At 37.3% G+C, this 17,451-nt stretch overlaps 2 long non-coding RNA genes and 1 pseudogene across 5 annotated transcripts; all 3 read left to right on the top strand.

The window, feature by feature from the left end:
• Positions 1 to 3,006: 3,006 nt before the first annotated feature.
• LOC130988669 (uncharacterized) lies at positions 3,007 to 4,232 on the top strand. The gene is made up of 2 exons (XR_009090166.1): positions 3,007 to 3,626; positions 3,994 to 4,232. It is a non-coding gene; the product is annotated as an uncharacterized LOC130988669 (long non-coding RNA).
• Positions 4,233 to 4,596: 364 nt separating this feature from the next.
• On the top strand, positions 4,597 to 7,060 carry LOC130988666 (uncharacterized). 4 transcript variants are annotated; one of them, XR_009090163.1, is made up of 4 exons: positions 4,597 to 4,942; positions 5,245 to 6,538; positions 6,634 to 6,710; positions 6,792 to 7,060. It is a non-coding gene; the product is annotated as an uncharacterized LOC130988666 (long non-coding RNA). The 4 variants fall into 4 exon arrangements; XR_009090162.1 differs by having other exon boundaries at positions 4,600 to 4,942; positions 5,245 to 5,357; positions 6,426 to 6,710; XR_009090164.1 differs by having other exon boundaries at positions 4,605 to 4,942; positions 5,245 to 5,357.
• A 2,999-nt stretch (positions 7,061 to 10,059) lies between these two features.
• On the top strand, positions 10,060 to 15,604 carry LOC130988665 (acetyl-coenzyme A carboxylase carboxyl transferase subunit alpha, chloroplastic-like; annotated as a pseudogene).
• The last annotated feature ends 1,847 nt before the right edge of the window (positions 15,605 to 17,451 follow it).

Below are 17,451 nucleotides of genomic sequence, written 5' to 3'. Positions count from 1 at the left end.
TTAACCGCAGTATGGGCAATAGTGCCGATGATTATTTGAGGGTGGGCAATATTCTCGTGGCGTATGATCTCATCTTCTGTCGGGATTATAAATACGTGCACGATTGGGTGTGGGCACTGGTAGAGGACGATCAGGCATGGATCGACTTCCCGTGGGGCTCTTACTCATTCCAGATTTTGTGCCATGGGATGAGTGTGTTGAAGAAGCATCCTTCGGAGATTACTGGGAGTAGGAGGACGTACCACTTCTATGGGCCCATATGGGCATTACAGATTTGGTCGTACGAGGCCATTCCGAGGTTGGGCCGCGCATGTGGGGCTCGTGACACGAGCTTCCAGATGCCACGATTGGTCAACTGGACGACTTGGAAGTCGGCTTCTGGCTTCGCCCACTTTTTTGATGCTGATGAGGTAATTATTGTTGTTTTTTTTACAGTTTCAATCCTTTTATTATGTTATGATTAACGAATAATGAAAAATGATCGATTCATCTTTGTGCGGGACGAGTGTCACCGGACACTCGAACCGGTCAAGGAGGAGAATGATTCATGGTATTTGCAGACCCTGAGGTGTCCCGAGCCTTTTTCTGTACGATACCATCCTGGAGGGAGATATGCCGGCTTGACAGAGCCACTTGTACCGGAACCGCCTCCTCCTGTTAGGCCTCCCCCTGTTAGGCCTCCTCCTGTTAGGCCTCCCCCTGTGCCGAGGAGTAGCTCACGAGCAGAGAAGGCTCGTGAGAAGCAGCCTGTCCAAGTCCATGTCGAGCGACATAGACAGACGTATGAGGAGCCGGCTGGCAGCCCATCGAAGCGGCGCAGGTCAGAGGAGTTTGATGATAGGGAGCCTCAGGCAGATCGAGATGAGGATTATTGGAGGCGACGCGATGATGACCTGATTGCCCGTTTCACACAGGAGCAGATCCGGACCATGATCCCTGAGATGCGGCGCGAGATGCAGCGCGAGCTTGTAGATGACGACTCTGAGCATGGACTGGTCGCCAAAATTACGAAGAAGGTCATAGCCGTTGTGAAGGACATCTTTGGGAGACGGTCTTCTTCGAGGAGGCATAGATCATCATCCAGCCATGCCAGTCGTCATAGACACGGGAGTGGGGAGTTCGACCAACCGAGACTCAGTCACAGACGGTCTACATCTCACATTCCTAGTCCTGGGCGATCATTTCGTGAGGATCCGCCTCATGTGAGCCATAGGCACTCAGTTGGAGACCTGGATCGACAGAGACGATCACAGCATGGGGAGAATCCACCTCGTGGCAGTCAGAGACGATCAGAGCGTGGAGAGGATCCACCCCATGGGAGTCAGCGGCGATCTGCCTCGCGTCACAGTGAGAGGGAGACATCTATGAGGCGATCAGCCTCACATCATGGTGTGAGGCAGACATCTTTGAGGCGATCCGCCTCACGTCACAGTGATCGCCCAGGGCCATCGACTAGGTACCACAGTCCAGAGACCCATGCGCCTAAGGCGGGGGATGTACATGATGATCTGAATATTAGCTGGACTTCGTCAGAGGATGAGGCGGATGCTAGAGAGAGGCCTCACCGCTTGCTTAGGCCGTCTGCTGCAGCGCAGAGTCCGTATGTCATTGACCCGGCCTTGCCGTATGGTAAGGGGGTGATGAAGGCGAAGAAGCAGGGCTTCAAGGCGTTTATGAGATCGCCGCCGGGTACTTTTGTTGCAGTGATCGAGACGGGTTACGTGATGTCGCAGGAGCTATTCCACAAGATTATGAATCCTCGCGAGGAGTTCGACGGGGAGGTATAATAATTTGATTTTATTGTGTTTATTAAGATTTGCATTGTCGATAATTAATCATGATTTTTTTAAGCAGATGTTAGACCTCTGGAATCTGAAGGCTCTCCGACGGCTTAGAATCAATCAGGAGTGGATAGCTCGGGGGCAGACGAAGCTCGTTGCAGGCGTGACACGGGCTAGAACGCCGATAGCTTTTCTGGATTTTTATGTAAGTTTAGCATGTACGACGAATCAGATTCTTTAAGGGTGCGATTCTCTCGGATTCTCGTCGGATTCGCATCCGATTCGCCACGTGGCGTATCTTTTAAAACAATTTATAAAAATAAACCGAATTCGCAAATTACATAGGCGAAATTCACGTATCTCGTGCACGAAAGGCCTACACAAAGTTATTTTGATAATTTTTATTTTCAGTTATGATATATATTGGACTAATAATATTTGAATCGTTATATTGTTGCTCAATTAACTTATATAATTAAAAATGCTTAACTTTTGAGTAAAATAAAATGTAAATTATATATAATTAATTTAAGAAAATTTAAATTGTACATATTTTATAAGCATTATATATCATAAAATTTTAATAATTAGATGTATCCTTGCCAAATCGCACCCTATAATTTTTAAAAACTCGTATCCCTGTACTCGTATCGTATCGCCCCCGCATTCGCACCTCCGTACCTATATAACATAGCTATGGACTTACTCATAGCTAAAAATACGTTAATTATATCAAGTAAACAATAGTTATTCGAATTTTGCAATTACAACACAATATGTAAACGTTGCAATGACATTATCTTGATTTTTTCATGATTTTTGTTCGACTCTATTTTTTCAGTACCAAGAAATAGATACAAAACCCATTTATTAAGGATGGATTTTATATTTAAAAAATTAATTAAGTTAATACAACAATGTATCATCCCTAACAAAATCACGCAAGCCTCGCCTCGCCGAGGAAACCCAACACAGGAGCAATCGAACTTCAATTACTTATTATTATTATTATTATTATTATTATTATTATTATTATTATTATTATTATTATTATTATTATTATTATTATTATTTTGTTAAGTAGAAATCTGGGCGAAAGTTGCAGACAACTAAGGCTCAATTTGATAGGTAAGTTAAACCCTCATTACTAGGGATGGCAATGGATCCGGGACCCGGTCCAGATCCGCGGATCCAGACCCTTTTTCCGGATCTGGACCATGCAAAATTTGGACCCGGCGGATCTGGACCGGATCTGGACCACTCTCTAAAAAACCGGATCCGGATCTGGAGTAGAAGGTATAAAACCCAGATCCGGTCCAGATCCGGTCCAGATCCGGATCTGGACCCGGTAATATTATAGATATAATATTTTTATTTTTTTAATTTTATCCAACCCTAAACATATCTAACTTTTACAATTCAATTTCAAAATCAAAACCCTACTTCATCTAATCATCTCACGGTCTCACCTCACCTGTGCCGCTCACCTATCCTCCACGCCACCCGCGCCGCGCCGCTCGCCTATCCTTCGGCCGGCGGCCGTGCACCTCCGAATCAGCCCCTCCGGCCTTCCCCACCTGAGAGCAGCAGCGTGAGCAGAGCAGCGTGAGCAGCAGGCAACGCCAATCCATCTACGGCCGCTCCATCTCCGTCCACCTTCGTCCACCTCCGGTCTCGGTCTCCGGTCTTCAGCCTTTCCCGAAATCTGTGGACTTGAGCGGAGGCTCTGCTGCAGAGCAGGTTCTCGGCGTGAGCAGAGCAGCGCAAGGCAACGCCAATCCATCTCCGACCGCTGCTCGTCCTCTCCGACCGCTCCTCTCCGGCCGCTGCTCATCCTCTCATCAGGTAAACCTTCATTCAGCTTTACTTTTGTTACTTTTGTTACTTTTGTTGTCTATTCAAATTTGTGTATCAATTCTTGTATATCACTAGATGATAAGTTGATGATGCATTTGTATTTAAGAATAATATCTGGAACATGTGATGTGGAGTTGTTGTTGCCTAGTGATGTTTTGTTAGCTAATCTTTATTTAGCAATTGGTGGCATATGCTGTGCTCTTGATTTTGATGAGATGATTCTGCTACTTGTGTTGTGGTTAATGCAATGTTATGTTTTAATGCAATTGGTGGCATTTGTATTTAGCAATCTTTATATTTTTTTACAATTGAAATAAGTTTTATTTCTCATTATATCTTGTTCTTAATTTTTTAGGATGTTGATGATGTCGAAAGTAGCTGCAATATGGAAGACATCTTTGAGGATTACAGAAATTGATCGTTTCAATATTAGGATTATTATGTTCTCATTTTGGATTGTTTGGTTTTAAATGAATTATGATGTTCTTATTTATTTTGGATTGTTTAGTTTTAAATGGATTATGGTGTATTTTGTATTCTTGAATGATTGTTGAAACTTTAGACAATTGTTATGATTTTTATTTTAATGTTTAATTAGCTTAGAATTTATTTAAAAAAAAATAATATGGATCCGGGTCTGGACCCGAGATCCAATGGATCTCATGGATCTGGGTCTGGATCTCATTTTTTTGGATCCAATGGATCTGGACCGAATCTGGATCTAAGTAAAAAAACATGGATCTGGATCTGGACCAAGCCGAATCCGGCCCAGATCCGGCCCATTGCCATCTCTACTCATTACATGTTTAGCTGGGCTTTTTTTTTTTTTCTGTTTGATAGATAAGTAAAATAAAGAGGGAAGCCCGTATTTAGAGTTGGGCCTGAGCTAAAAATACTGTTACTCAAGGGAAACAGATACGAGGGTCACCCTCGGTTAATCTATATAAAATGAGTTTAACGGCTATTTTTTACCGCCAAAAATTCTCTCTCACACGTTCTATCACAACAAGTCAACAACAGTTTTCTCTCACCCACGGTTCTCTCCCCATAGCAATTTGATATCTCTCTCAGACGGTTCGATCACAATACGATTATTTCTCAAAATCAATTTAATTTCTCCTACTATTCTCCATCCATATATGTATTAACTAGGATGCAACTGTTTCGAATTGAAGCACAGTAAATGTTTAATGGAAGAAGAAGCACAGATACAGAGCATGAGACCAGATCTAAGAGCGACAATATGGAAGACACATATGGGGATGATCAAGATGCCACATTGCCGAGGAAGAAGAGATCTATCGGTTAGATTCTTTCTCATCTCTCCCTATTCTCTTCGATTCTGAATCGAAAGTAAGGAAAACATACACCCTATTCAGTCACATAGAGCGAACATTACAAAATTTGGTCTTTTTTGCAAGTCATAGATAAGGTACTTTGTGATTCGTAGTCTCGCTGTCTCTGTTTTCCCGTAGCACAACCTCTCATCTCTCCAATTTCGGAAATCGCGATGGCCACATATGAAATTAACCCTTATATCTTAAAGTTGATAGGGATTACCCCAAATTTTAATCCAAAAATCGACCAATCTGTTTGTTGTTTCCAGGCTTCCAGCAATAAAATGAGGGGAAAGTTCGAACTCGCATTAAGGATTGTAAAGTTGATGACAAAAGATGGAGAAATTTTGAGGCGTGGAGTATGTTCAAGAAATTGAAAGAGGTAATTATTGCCTCGCATCTCTTTTTATTTACATTTATTGAATATTCTTCATTATATACTTTGGCATCAAACAATTGAAATTAACAAGGATGAAGGTGGTATAATCATGGATCTATTTTCCCTTTTCTTTTCTTCTTTTCTAAACAAATAGAGTGCCAGTAGTGTTGCCGATAGGAGCGGTGTGATCTTCTTTATTTGAAACAAAATTGGGAATGTTGCTTTGTTATTAAAACTCCTCTATTTAAGCCTCTACAAGTTCTGTAATGTATGGTTTCATTATCAATTCATGTGGATTATATTTTGGATACTAACATTGAGAAACATGTCTAGAATAATTTTTTGGAATAATGCATGTATTTTAGAATAGATGAGTATATGTTATGATATTATTGGAATGTGGTTAAAATATGAACTGTTTTACATATATTTTGTCATCATTTACATTTCTTCTCGAATTTGATTTATGATACTTACTATTTTTCTTATTTCCCATATAGGAACAAAATAGAAATGGAATGAAAAAAAAGTGGTAAAAGTTTATTTATCTTGAACAATAAGTTTAGATTTTATGGAGACTGCATCCTCTGAATGTTTGTAAAATGATGGATATCTATAATGATTTTCAGTTGTTTGTCACTTGGTATAATTTCGAAAGGATTTTGGTAGTTTGAGCCGAACTTCTGTTTTTTACATACTTAGGTAGGCTCACTACCTGATCTGGGAAATAGTCCAATAGCCAGGATGTTGTCTTAGGTTTATTGACTAATATATATAATCGAGAACTAATTGTTCGACTTGACCAATTTTATAATTTCTGTAGATTTAACACATGAACACGCTGATGTTGTTCTTAGTTTTGATGATATACGTGTTGTGCAATTTTTTTTAGTCCAACAAATGACATTAACCTGACTCCCATCTATCTTACTCAAGATTTAATGGAAAGGTATATTGCATTTTGAAAGAGTTACCTATACTAACCGTGATAGAAATTGTGATACTTTTCTCTGCCATAAGTTGATCATCAATCTTAATATTGACGTGTTGATTCTAACTAAAATGAGTTAGATGTGAGCTCTTCCACCAAGGCACCAAGGCATAGGTGCTAGCATGGTTGGAGAGGACCATAGTCGAGATGTTTAGATGTGGAGATTACATCATGGCATCCAAGGCTATATCGAGTACACAAAGAACATCCTCTTGCATTTTTTTTGAGTTAAAATGTTTTATTTATTTATTTATAGTATTTATGTATGGATTGTGATATACTATGTAGGTATATATTTGTAGGATAGAAAGAGTTTAAAGTTATTGGGCAGCAAAGCAACTGAAGTTATTGCTCAATATCATGAGGTATATATATTTTTTAATGTTTTTCTACTTTGTTTACCTATTGTTATATTCTTACATTCTAAATCATGGTGTGTTTACCAGGTTGAAAAATCTGATGTAAGTGCCCCTGATATTGAAAATAGTTTGATTGGTCAAGTTATTCTCTTCAAGGTTCAACATATAAATGAGAGTGAGTTTAGAAAGGATCGTCCCTACACTGTGAATAAGATTAGTAACAAAATATTTCACTCACATTGTTCTCTTGCTTTAATTCCATTATACTATATAGGGTGAGGCGAACAATTAAGACGTTAATATCTTGATTTGATATGTGTTATGAGAGGGATATATAGGCTTATCACTTTTTTACAGTTTTGGTAGTTTCTCAAGTTTGTACTTTTCTTACAGCTTTGGTTATACTCTTATTCTTATATAGTTTTATCCAACATAACTGCTTTGATTGTACCATAATATATGAAATAATCTTCATCAATTTTGTTATTGTTGAAAGCAAAGGAAGCTCTGGAAAACTATTGATTCTTTGAAACATTTTCTTTTTTGTTTTTTAGTTTTCTGAAAAGAGGATATACTTATCTGCTATTAGCTGGCCTCGATATGTTGTTGAAAAAAGAAACAGAAACTTCATCTTTATGTGCTATTTTTCTTTTTCGAGCTAATCACTATTTTTTTTTCAAAGAACTGCACATGGTTTTGATTTGTGGTACTTTTGGATTCAATTAACGATACGTGTTTGTTTGAGAATTTTGCATCGTAATTCTTTCAATTGTAGTTATTGCTTCTTTTTAATTTTGGAGAGAATCAATTGTAATTTATTTATTTTTTGTTATTTTAAGTTCGATTTTTAAAATTGACATATTTGGTATGATTAATTATTTAGCATCTTTTTTTGAGGAGAATTCTTTAACATCTAAATTTATTTATTTATTAAATACCAATGTTAACAGTAAAAATTTTCAGGAATTTTTTCTATAGTTTTCAGTCCATAAATTTAGTAACATTTTCATCAAATGTGTATATATTTTGTTCCTCTCTTAATTTCTCCCAAAATCTCATAATTTTTCTCTTTTTTAAATATACAACTTCTCTTAATTCTCTAAAAATAACAAATTTCGCCAGTGACACCAACAATTTTTTTCTTAAGCAATTGCAGGAAAAAAGCAGACATTTTTTTAAAGGGAATTGGCTTTTTGTCATTTCCGAGAACATGTCCAACACTGAAAATACGGTAGGAGGCACACAAATGATTTCTTTTCATAAGCGGTGTAGAAATAATAAAAAAAAATTATGAATTCTTAATATTATTGGACTAATTTATTTGGACCATGAGCTGAAATAATTTTATATATTTAATTTTATGTTGGTAATAAAAACTATTCATTTTAAGTTTTTTTAAAATATACTCATTTTGTGTGCGTGTGTTGGCTAAGTGGTAATGAGTTAATGCATGAGGCCAAAAGTCTTAAGTTCGAGTCTCATGTGGCGCGATCTTTAAATTTCTTTATTATATAAAGAAATTCTTTATTATATATATATATATATATCCATTTTTTTGAAAAAATATATCCGTCCATTAGTTTTTTACTTCTCTCCTTTAATATAAACTAATTAATACATCCGTCCATTAGATGCACGACGAACATTAAATGCGGAATTTTTTTTTAAATAAAATAATTCACAACAATTACACAAGAAAGAACCTAAATTTAAAAACATAACAATTTTTAATTTTGTATTCTCAGTTATTGAAGTACTAATTTATAAAGAGTATCAATTAAAAATGATAATTTGGTATTTCAACTATTGGAAGTACAAAATTAAAAATTTAGGGTAAATATCATGAAAATCCCTGAACTATACCACTTTATCAAAAATACCCTGAAACTTTTGAAATATTCTCTAAACCCTCAAACTATCAGACTTTTATCAAATATATCCCGCATCTATTTTTCGGTTACCAGAAACATGATGTGACTCGCCGGATGCCACAATGTAATTTATATTCTATTTTTTCTTAAAATGACATGGAAAAAAACAACTTCGTTTCGTACCATATTCTATCGTGTTTATCTCTAATTCTAGGTTATTAGCGTGAATTTCAAACACGATAGGCGTAAATTTTAAATTTCAGAGTTGATTTTTTTTAAAGGATATGGTTTATGGTACGAAACAACATCGTTTTTGCCATTGCATTAAAAAAATAAAATATAAATTACATTGTGGCATCCGGCGAGCCACATCATCTTTTTGGTGACCGAAAAATAGATGCGGGATATATTTGATAAAAACCAAATAGTTTGAGGGTTAATAGAACATTTTGAAAGTTTCAAGGTATTTTTGATGTATACTTGAGGGATTTTCATGATATTTACCCAAAATTTTATATATTTTTATATTCATGTTATTTATTTTGTAAATGATGTGAATTACTATTATTTTTTAAATAATTCACATTTGTTTATATTTTGGTTTTGATTAATAATTTTATTTATTTATTTAAAATATTATTTAATTTCGATTAGGCGTACTAGTTACACTCAATGCTACAGTATTCCTTGTTTAACTTTTTCTTCTCACAAATGCCCCCAATTCCCATAGCCGATTCCAACTTTATTCCACTGCCTGCCAAACGCCACCACCGTTCACCACCACCCCCAATTCCCTGCAATATTTCACGACCACCGCTTGCCAAACATCACCATTCCCGTCGCTTGATTCCAATTTTATTTCACCACCGCCGCCGCCTGCCAAAGACCACAACGGTTCACCACCACCGCCGCCTCCCTGCAATATTTTCACCACCACCGCTTGCCAAACATCACCACTCCCATCGCCTGATTCCAATTTTATTTCACCACCACCGCTGCATGCCAAACGTCACTGCCACCTGCCAAACACCACAACCGTTCACCACCACTCCCAATTCCCTGCAATATTCAACACTACCGCTTGCCAAAGAGATGATTCGTTCAAATTAGGGAGGTTTGGAATGATAATCTTAAGCAAGAGTTTTTTCTCTCTCTCTTTTTTTTTTTTTTTTTTTTTTTGAGGCAAGCAAGAGTTTTTCTTGATTAGCCGCTAATTATCCTTCTTGAGCAAGAGTTTTGTCTTGAGTTGGGCTGGTTACATTCTGTCATTTTCTCAACCAAAAGCTTCCTGAATTACGGCATCAAAATAAAGAAAACCTCTGCAGTTTCATTTTTGAGGTGTCGAGGGGTGTAAATATAATAAGGATATATTGGACATTTCATACGTTTTTCAAGATTTCAGCAGTAATTACCAAACAACTGCACTCTATTTTCACGCTTTTAAAGCTCTGCTACCGAATACACAGAGCATAGAAATCATCGAAAATAATAAAAATCAGTATTTTAATTTATTCCTTGTAGTTTCAGTGAAAAGCTTCAATTTGACGATCTTTCCTATGCTTCGCCTTACATATTAGTTTCTCTCTTCCTCACTCCAACTTCTCTTCAGTTGCTCTCATTTACATCTTCATGACTGTACGAATCATTTCCTTGTTAGCTGCATTTAGGTTACTGGTTGTTTTGTTAATCATTTCTTCCAAAGATTGTTTGTTTATTTATTTAATTTTATTTTTTTGGTTTAAGAATCAGATTGCTTCAATGCTGTTATGTTGATCTGAATCTGAATTTGTGGTTACAGGAACTTTGAGCTAGCGTGGCGGTTCGGATTGATTTAGGTGAGTAGGGACATTTTTATTTTAGTTGAAGATCTTTTTTTTTGCTTAATGGTTGTTGGATTTTTGTTGATATCTGTTTATTTGGAGCTGAGTTTGTTTCAATTTACTTGCTTCGTTTATATCATTGAGATTTTTCCATATTTATTGCTTGGATTAGCTGCATGTCCTGTCATATTAGTTCAGTTGCAGGAAAGTTTAGATAGTGTTTATCAGTTTGTTTGAGGAGAATTATTCAAAACCATGAAATTTCAGATTATTGCGTTTGTTTGTGCAACGGCTAGTAGTACTAGCAAAGACACTTAGTTATAGTTTATGTGATTCATAAAGAAAACCTCTGCAGTTTCATTTTTGAGGTGTCGAGGGGTGTAAATATAATAAGGATATATTGGACATTTCATGCGTTTTTCAAGATTTCAACAGTAATTACCAAACAACTGCACTCTATTTTCACGCTTTTAAAGCTCTGCTACCAAATACACAGAGCATAGAAATCATCGAAAATAATAAAAATCAGTATTTTAATTTATTCCTTGTAGTTTCAGTGAAAAGCTTCAATTTGACGATCTTTCCTATGCTCCGCCTTACATATTAGTTTCTCTCTTCCTCACTCCAACTTCTCTTCAGTTGCTCTCATTTACATCTTCATGACTGTACGAATCATTTCCTTGTTAGCTGCATTTAGGTTACTGGTTGTTTTGTTAATCATTTCTTCCAAAGATTGTTTATTTATTTATTTAATTTTATTTTTTTGGTTTAAGAATCAGATTGCTTCAATGTTGTTATGTTGATCTGAATCTGAATTTGTGGTTACAGGAACTTTGAGCTAGCGTGGCGGTTCGGATTGATTTAGGTGAGTAGGGACATTTTTATTTTAGTTGAAGATCTTTTTTTTGCTTAATGGTTGTTGGATTTTTGTTGATATCTGTTTATTTGGAGCTGAGTTTGTTTCAATTTACTTGCTTCGTTTATATCATTGAGATTTTTCCATATTTATTGCTTGGATTAGCTGCATGTCCTGTCATATTAGTTCAGTTGCAGGAAAGTTTAGATAATGTTTATCAGTTTGTTTGAGGAGAATTATTCAAAACCATGAAATTTCAGATTGTTGCGTTTGTTTGTGCAACGGCTAGTAGTACTAGCAAAGACACTTAGTTATAGTTTATGTGATTCATAAATCTAAGTCACATTTGTTTCCCAAGAATTGTGCTTTCTGAAATTCACTGCGTTGGCCATTTTGTGATATATTTTTCTCTCTTGTCACAATCCAGATTTTTCTGGTTGCACCGGTCAAAAGATGGCTTCGATGACCCAGTGTCCGACATCATTTTCTGGGAATTTGTCTTCCAAGCCTACTGCTTCTGATCTTCTTAGGAGCTCAAATAATGGTGCTTCTGGTGTTCCCCTAAGAGCCCTTGGTAGGGCTCAACTGGGAGCGAAAAGGAGGGACTTCACTATATCTGCAAAGGTTAGGAAAACGAAGAAGCATGAATACCCATGGCCAGAAGATCCAGACCTGAACGTGAAGGGCGGAGTCCTTAGCCACTTGTCACCTTTCAAGCCTTTGAAAGAGAAGCCAAAGCCAGTTACTTTGGCTTTTGAGAAACCTCTGATGGATCTCCAGAAAAATATATTTGATGTACGATCAATTTAACTCCCTCGATGTATATAAACTCGTCAATCCAAAAAAACGTTATCACTTGGTTATGCCATGCAGGTCCAAAAGATGGCAAATGATACTGGTCTGGATTTCAGCGATCAAATTATTTCACTAGAAAATAAATATCAACAGGTATATCCAGTAATATGTCTGCATTATCATGTTATTTTATCAGTTTATTACTTCAAGTTTTCATTTTCTTTTGTTTGCTAACGATTTTGTTAATTTTTTCACCATTCTGATTGCAGGCTCTGAAGGATCTCTACACGCATCTGACTCCTATACAACGTGTCAATATTGCACGACATCCAAACAGGCCAACATTTCTTGATCATGTTTTCAATATTACTGAGAAGGTCCACACTTTTTTCTGCAAAGTTTTCAATACATTGGATATAATTGTTGGCTAGATAAAAGTTTGAATGCATGGTCAATGAGTAGCCATTCAAAAGGTTTTTTTTTTTCAATTGTCTATGTCCAGTTTGTAGAGCTTCATGGTGATCGAGCTGGATATGATGATCCTGCTGTTGTCACTGGACTTGGTACCATAAATGGCAGAAGCTACATGTTCATGGGCCATCAGAAGGGAAGGAACACGAAAGAGAATATTCAGCGCAACTTCGGGATGCCTACCCCTCATGGGTATGTGTATAGATCATGTATTTTTCTCATTTTAACATATTGTCTTATTAGTAATGCAATGTGATAAAGTACCATTCTGCGTTCCAATGTCAAATTGCTCCGTCGTATTGCGATTTTGAAAGTTCATTATCCAATTATGCATTTTGTATAATACTAACATGCTGGTGTCAACAGTTACAGGAAGGCCCTACGCATGATGTACTATGCTGATCACCATGGATTTCCAATCGTCACCTTTATTGACACTCCAGGGGCATATGCTGACCTTAAATCTGAAGAACTAGGACAAGTACTGTTTTGTTATTCTCTGATGCAAAATATTTGTTGGTGACAAATGTTTGCAGCCTGATTCTTTTTCTTTCGTTTATAGGGAGAAGCAATTGCACAGAACTTGAGAACCATGTTTGGTCTAAAAGTACCAATTGTTTCAATTGTTATGGGCGAGGGTGGCTCTGGCGGAGCTCTAGCTATTGGTTGTGCTAATAAGCTGCTAATGCTTGAAAATGCAGTCTTCTATGTTGCCAGGTGCCGTAAACGACAATATCATTATACTTACGTATTTTGAGATGCTTTACGTCTTCAAATTCAAGATACAATGGTGTCTTTTATCATGAGTCAAATATTACTTACAACTAAGATATGATTGTTTAACCGATTTTCTGCATCTTGACTTTTTCCTTTCCGTCTTCACGTGATAGCCCTGAAGCATGCGCTGCAATCTTGTGGAAGACTGCAAAAGCTTCTCCAAAGGTGATTTAAGAGGGTCATATCTGGTATACATGTCAAGAAGAGATGTTCTAGTTATAACTTATCGACTTTTTTTTTTCTCTCCCTATTTTTAGGCTGCTGAGAAACTAAAGATAACAGCAAGAGTTGACAAAGCTGCAGATTGCCGATGGCATCATACCTGTAATATATCGTTCACCTTTTCCATTCTCTACTTGCAAATTGTCATACCACTCGTCTCTTTCTTCTTGCTCTGCTGCCATAATAATTGGAACATCATAGTTTTCAAGATAAAGAATAACGCTAATACCTCATGTGTTAACATCATTGGGGTTGTATACCGTTGGTAATCGCTTGCTTATTATTTTAATGATTTGATTGATCCTTGTTGTTTGTATAGTCTATCTTGCATTCATTCAGGTTTTAAAAGTTCGTATTGATATACAGGAACCTCTTGGAGGTGCACATGCAGATCCCTATTGGACTTCTCAACAGATAAAAACTGCAATTGTTGAAACAATGGATGTGAGTGGTGCTTCACTTTCGATTTTAGCAAGTGTTCGTAGTGTTTGTCTGAAATCTAGAACTTAGAACATACTTGGAATCTGCAGGAACTCGTAAAGATGGACACTGAATCATTACTAAAACACAGGGCTCAAAAGTTTCGGAAAATCGGTGGATTCCAAGAGGGGATCCCAATTGATCCCAAAAGGAAGATCAACATGAAAAAGAAAGAAGAACCTATAGTTCAGATGAGTAAGACTTCGGAGGTGGAATTGAAGGATGAGATCGACAAACTGAAACAACAGATTTTAGAAGCCTCCAAGTCATCCACAGGCTCCCCCGAGAGAGGGTTAAAGGAGATGATTGAGAAACTTAAGATAGAGCTCGACTATGAATATAACGAGGCTGCAAAAGCTCTAGGCATGGAGGAAAAAATCATGATGGTCCGTGAAGAAGTTGTAAAATCGAGGAATGTAAATGATCAACTTGCACATCCCGCTTTAAAGGAGAAGATCGAACAGCTGATAGACGAATTTGAGGATAGCCTTCCTTCGGCACCCAACTACTCTAGCCTGATGTATAAGCGTGACATGCTGAATGATTTGTCAAAAGCTTTCGATTTCTCAAAGAAGAGCCCCGGCAAAGCTGACTTGAAAAGTGAAATCAATAAGAGATTCAAAGAACTTGTAGAACGTCCTGATGTTAAACAAAAGATTGAAACACTGAAGGCTGAGCTATCAAACTCGGGAGTAACGGATGTTAGCTCAAACCCGGAGCTAAATGAGAAGGTTGCTAAGTTGAGCAGTGAGTTAGATTCGGAATTCAAAGACGTTCTTGAATCTTTGGGTTTGTACGTGGTACCTTCCGAAGCCAAGGCAAAATTAGATGCTTTTAACAGAGAAGTCAAGATGACTATAGATGATGTCATCAAGTCCTCAGATTTGAAAAACAAAATCGAGCTGCTGAAGGCAGAGGTGGCAAGAGCTGGAAATACACCAGATGAAGAATCAAGAAGCAAGATCGAGGCCTTGGTTGCAGAAACAAAGCAAGCCATTGCTGAGTCCATAAACTCCACGGAATTGAAAGAAAAACACGAGATGTTGGTGGCTGAGATGATAGAAGCTGCAACTGAATCCGAAGATGACCAATCCAAGCTCCACGATTCTCAAGTAAATGTCAATCTGGAAACCAACCGCAGCTTCACCTGATGTAATGTAAGTTCACATTCCATTTTTGTTACTTATGAATGGTTATTTTCGTGATCATAATATTTCAAGCATTACTAGGGTTGCGTGCCTAAGAGTTTGTAAGAAGCACGTCAGCATCCTCAAGAAACCTACCATAAGTCTACTAGCATCAGTTGCTGGCATTCGTAGGAGCCTGGTAACTAGAAGAGGATTTGCTTCCCGGTTTCATATTTGCTTGGGTGTTTCTTTGAATGATATACGTGACTTTCAATCGACTTGATTTGCAGTTTGTGGTAGATGGATGTAGACACATTTTATAGATGACCTCAGTTCCATCCAAATATTGGGCATATTTTGTGAACTTTGGTAGTATTTGAGACATATATTGTACTTTGATAAGATTAGATAAAAGGATATTACGACGTATGTGGAAAACTTTTTAATAAAATGGGTTGGTGATATTTGTTTCTTTTTCCTATCAATGTTGTTAATCGGTGACTGATTGATTGATATCTTAATACACATGTGAGAAATTAATCTATAAGATACAAAATCATGTATATACATTCATCCATGAGTACACAAACCATATGTTGTCTATGAGATACAATTCAGTTAATAGATGAACAATAATAGGAGTTTCTAACGGTAAAATATTACCGCCAAATTTTAAAATTCATCTCAATCAATTGAAATTAGCAAAATTTCCGTTAAATATGTCTGTGTTGAGTTTGTTGCAGTTATTTGTTGAACTCATTTGCGAAACTGAAGAGTTATTAGACTATCAATTAAATATTGTCTAGCACTAGGGCGTTATTTGTTTATTTGTTCCTTTAAATAAAATAGGAAAATTTATCATTGTTATTTTAATTTTGGGCCAACTAATAATATAATAAAGAAAATTCTATAATATAAAGGAAGAGTTTTTTGCCTCCAAATTTTCTTTTTCCTAATGTTAAATTAAAGATTACGTAAAAATCTTTAATTTGATTTAAAACTGATACGATCATTGTCAAACCGTTCAAACGAACATGCAAGCGGAATACTGAAGAACGAACGATAGATGAATGGAATCCCAAAACCTCTTAATCTAACCCACGAAATTATATAGAAATCCCTATATCCCAACGTGACGTTGACGCAGCAACTCGGGGACGATGATTGACACCCGACGAGGGTTGGTTGACTCGCCGTTATGCCGATAGATGAATTCGACTTGGAATTTCAAGAAGAATTCGAAAACTCTCAAAAGTCCTATTTATAGGCAAAAACTAAACCTAGTCTAATAAGGAAACAACTTTAAATAAAACCTTAATTAGCCAAACAATGCCCTTACTCCTAATTTTCGAAAATAACATAAAAACTAAACTATTGGGCTCTAAAAAAATAATGCAGAAAATAAAATAAATAAAGTCTTCCAACTTCGGGCCAAATGCAAATAAATTAAAATTAACGCGCCAACTCCACCATCTTCAAATGGCTTCTTCTTCAACTCCTGCTTCTTCAATGACGAACCTTGGGTTGCATCATTCCCCTCCTCTTGAAGAGGATTTGTCCTCAAATCCAAGTCGTCACCTACATCAAAAGGAAACATGTCCTTGCACATATGCAACCATTCCCAAGCACCAGGTTCAAACACCTTCAAACTCTTTCTCACGCGCCCCTTGGCCAACAACTCAATGATCGGCCTTTCCTCCTTCATGGCCCACTTCCAATCACTAGTCTTGCAAGAAGGGACTTATGCATAAATCCATTCTCCTTTCTAACTATGGGCTGCTCCTTGGACTTCACCTTCTCTGCTTCCGTTTGCAATTGCACTTGATCCTCATGAACTTGTTTAGGGCTAAGAAGAACAAGTGACACCTTCTTCTGCTTATATTCAAAGGAATATCTGTTGGTGAATCCATCATGAGTCACACGTCGATCGAACTGCCACAGTCGTCCCAACATGATGTGGCTCGCTTGCATGACAATCACATCGCACAACACCTCATCCTCATACTTCCCAATGCGAAAAGGAACCTTCACTTGCCTCGTAACTTTGATGACGCCGGTCTCATTCAGCCACTGCAAATGGTACGACTTAGGATGCTTCACCTCGGTCAGCCCCAATCTCTCAACCATGGCTTTACTAACCACATTTGTGCAACTCCCTCTATCAATAATCATGTTGCACACCTTATCTTGAACAAGACATCTCGTGTGAAAAAGATTCTCCCGCTGCTGGCTCTCATCAGATTGAGTTTGAACACTCAAAACTCTCCTAGCAACCATCAGCTGTCCAGCAGGTGCGAAAATCTCCTCAATCTCCTCTTCATAGTCGAC

The sequence above is a fragment of the Salvia miltiorrhiza genome, chromosome 6, assembly GCF_028751815.1.
Source record: "Salvia miltiorrhiza cultivar Shanhuang (shh) chromosome 6, IMPLAD_Smil_shh, whole genome shotgun sequence".
Lineage (NCBI taxonomy): Eukaryota > Viridiplantae > Streptophyta > Magnoliopsida > Lamiales > Lamiaceae > Salvia > Salvia miltiorrhiza.
This window is presented reverse-complemented; position numbering and strand designations above follow the sequence as displayed.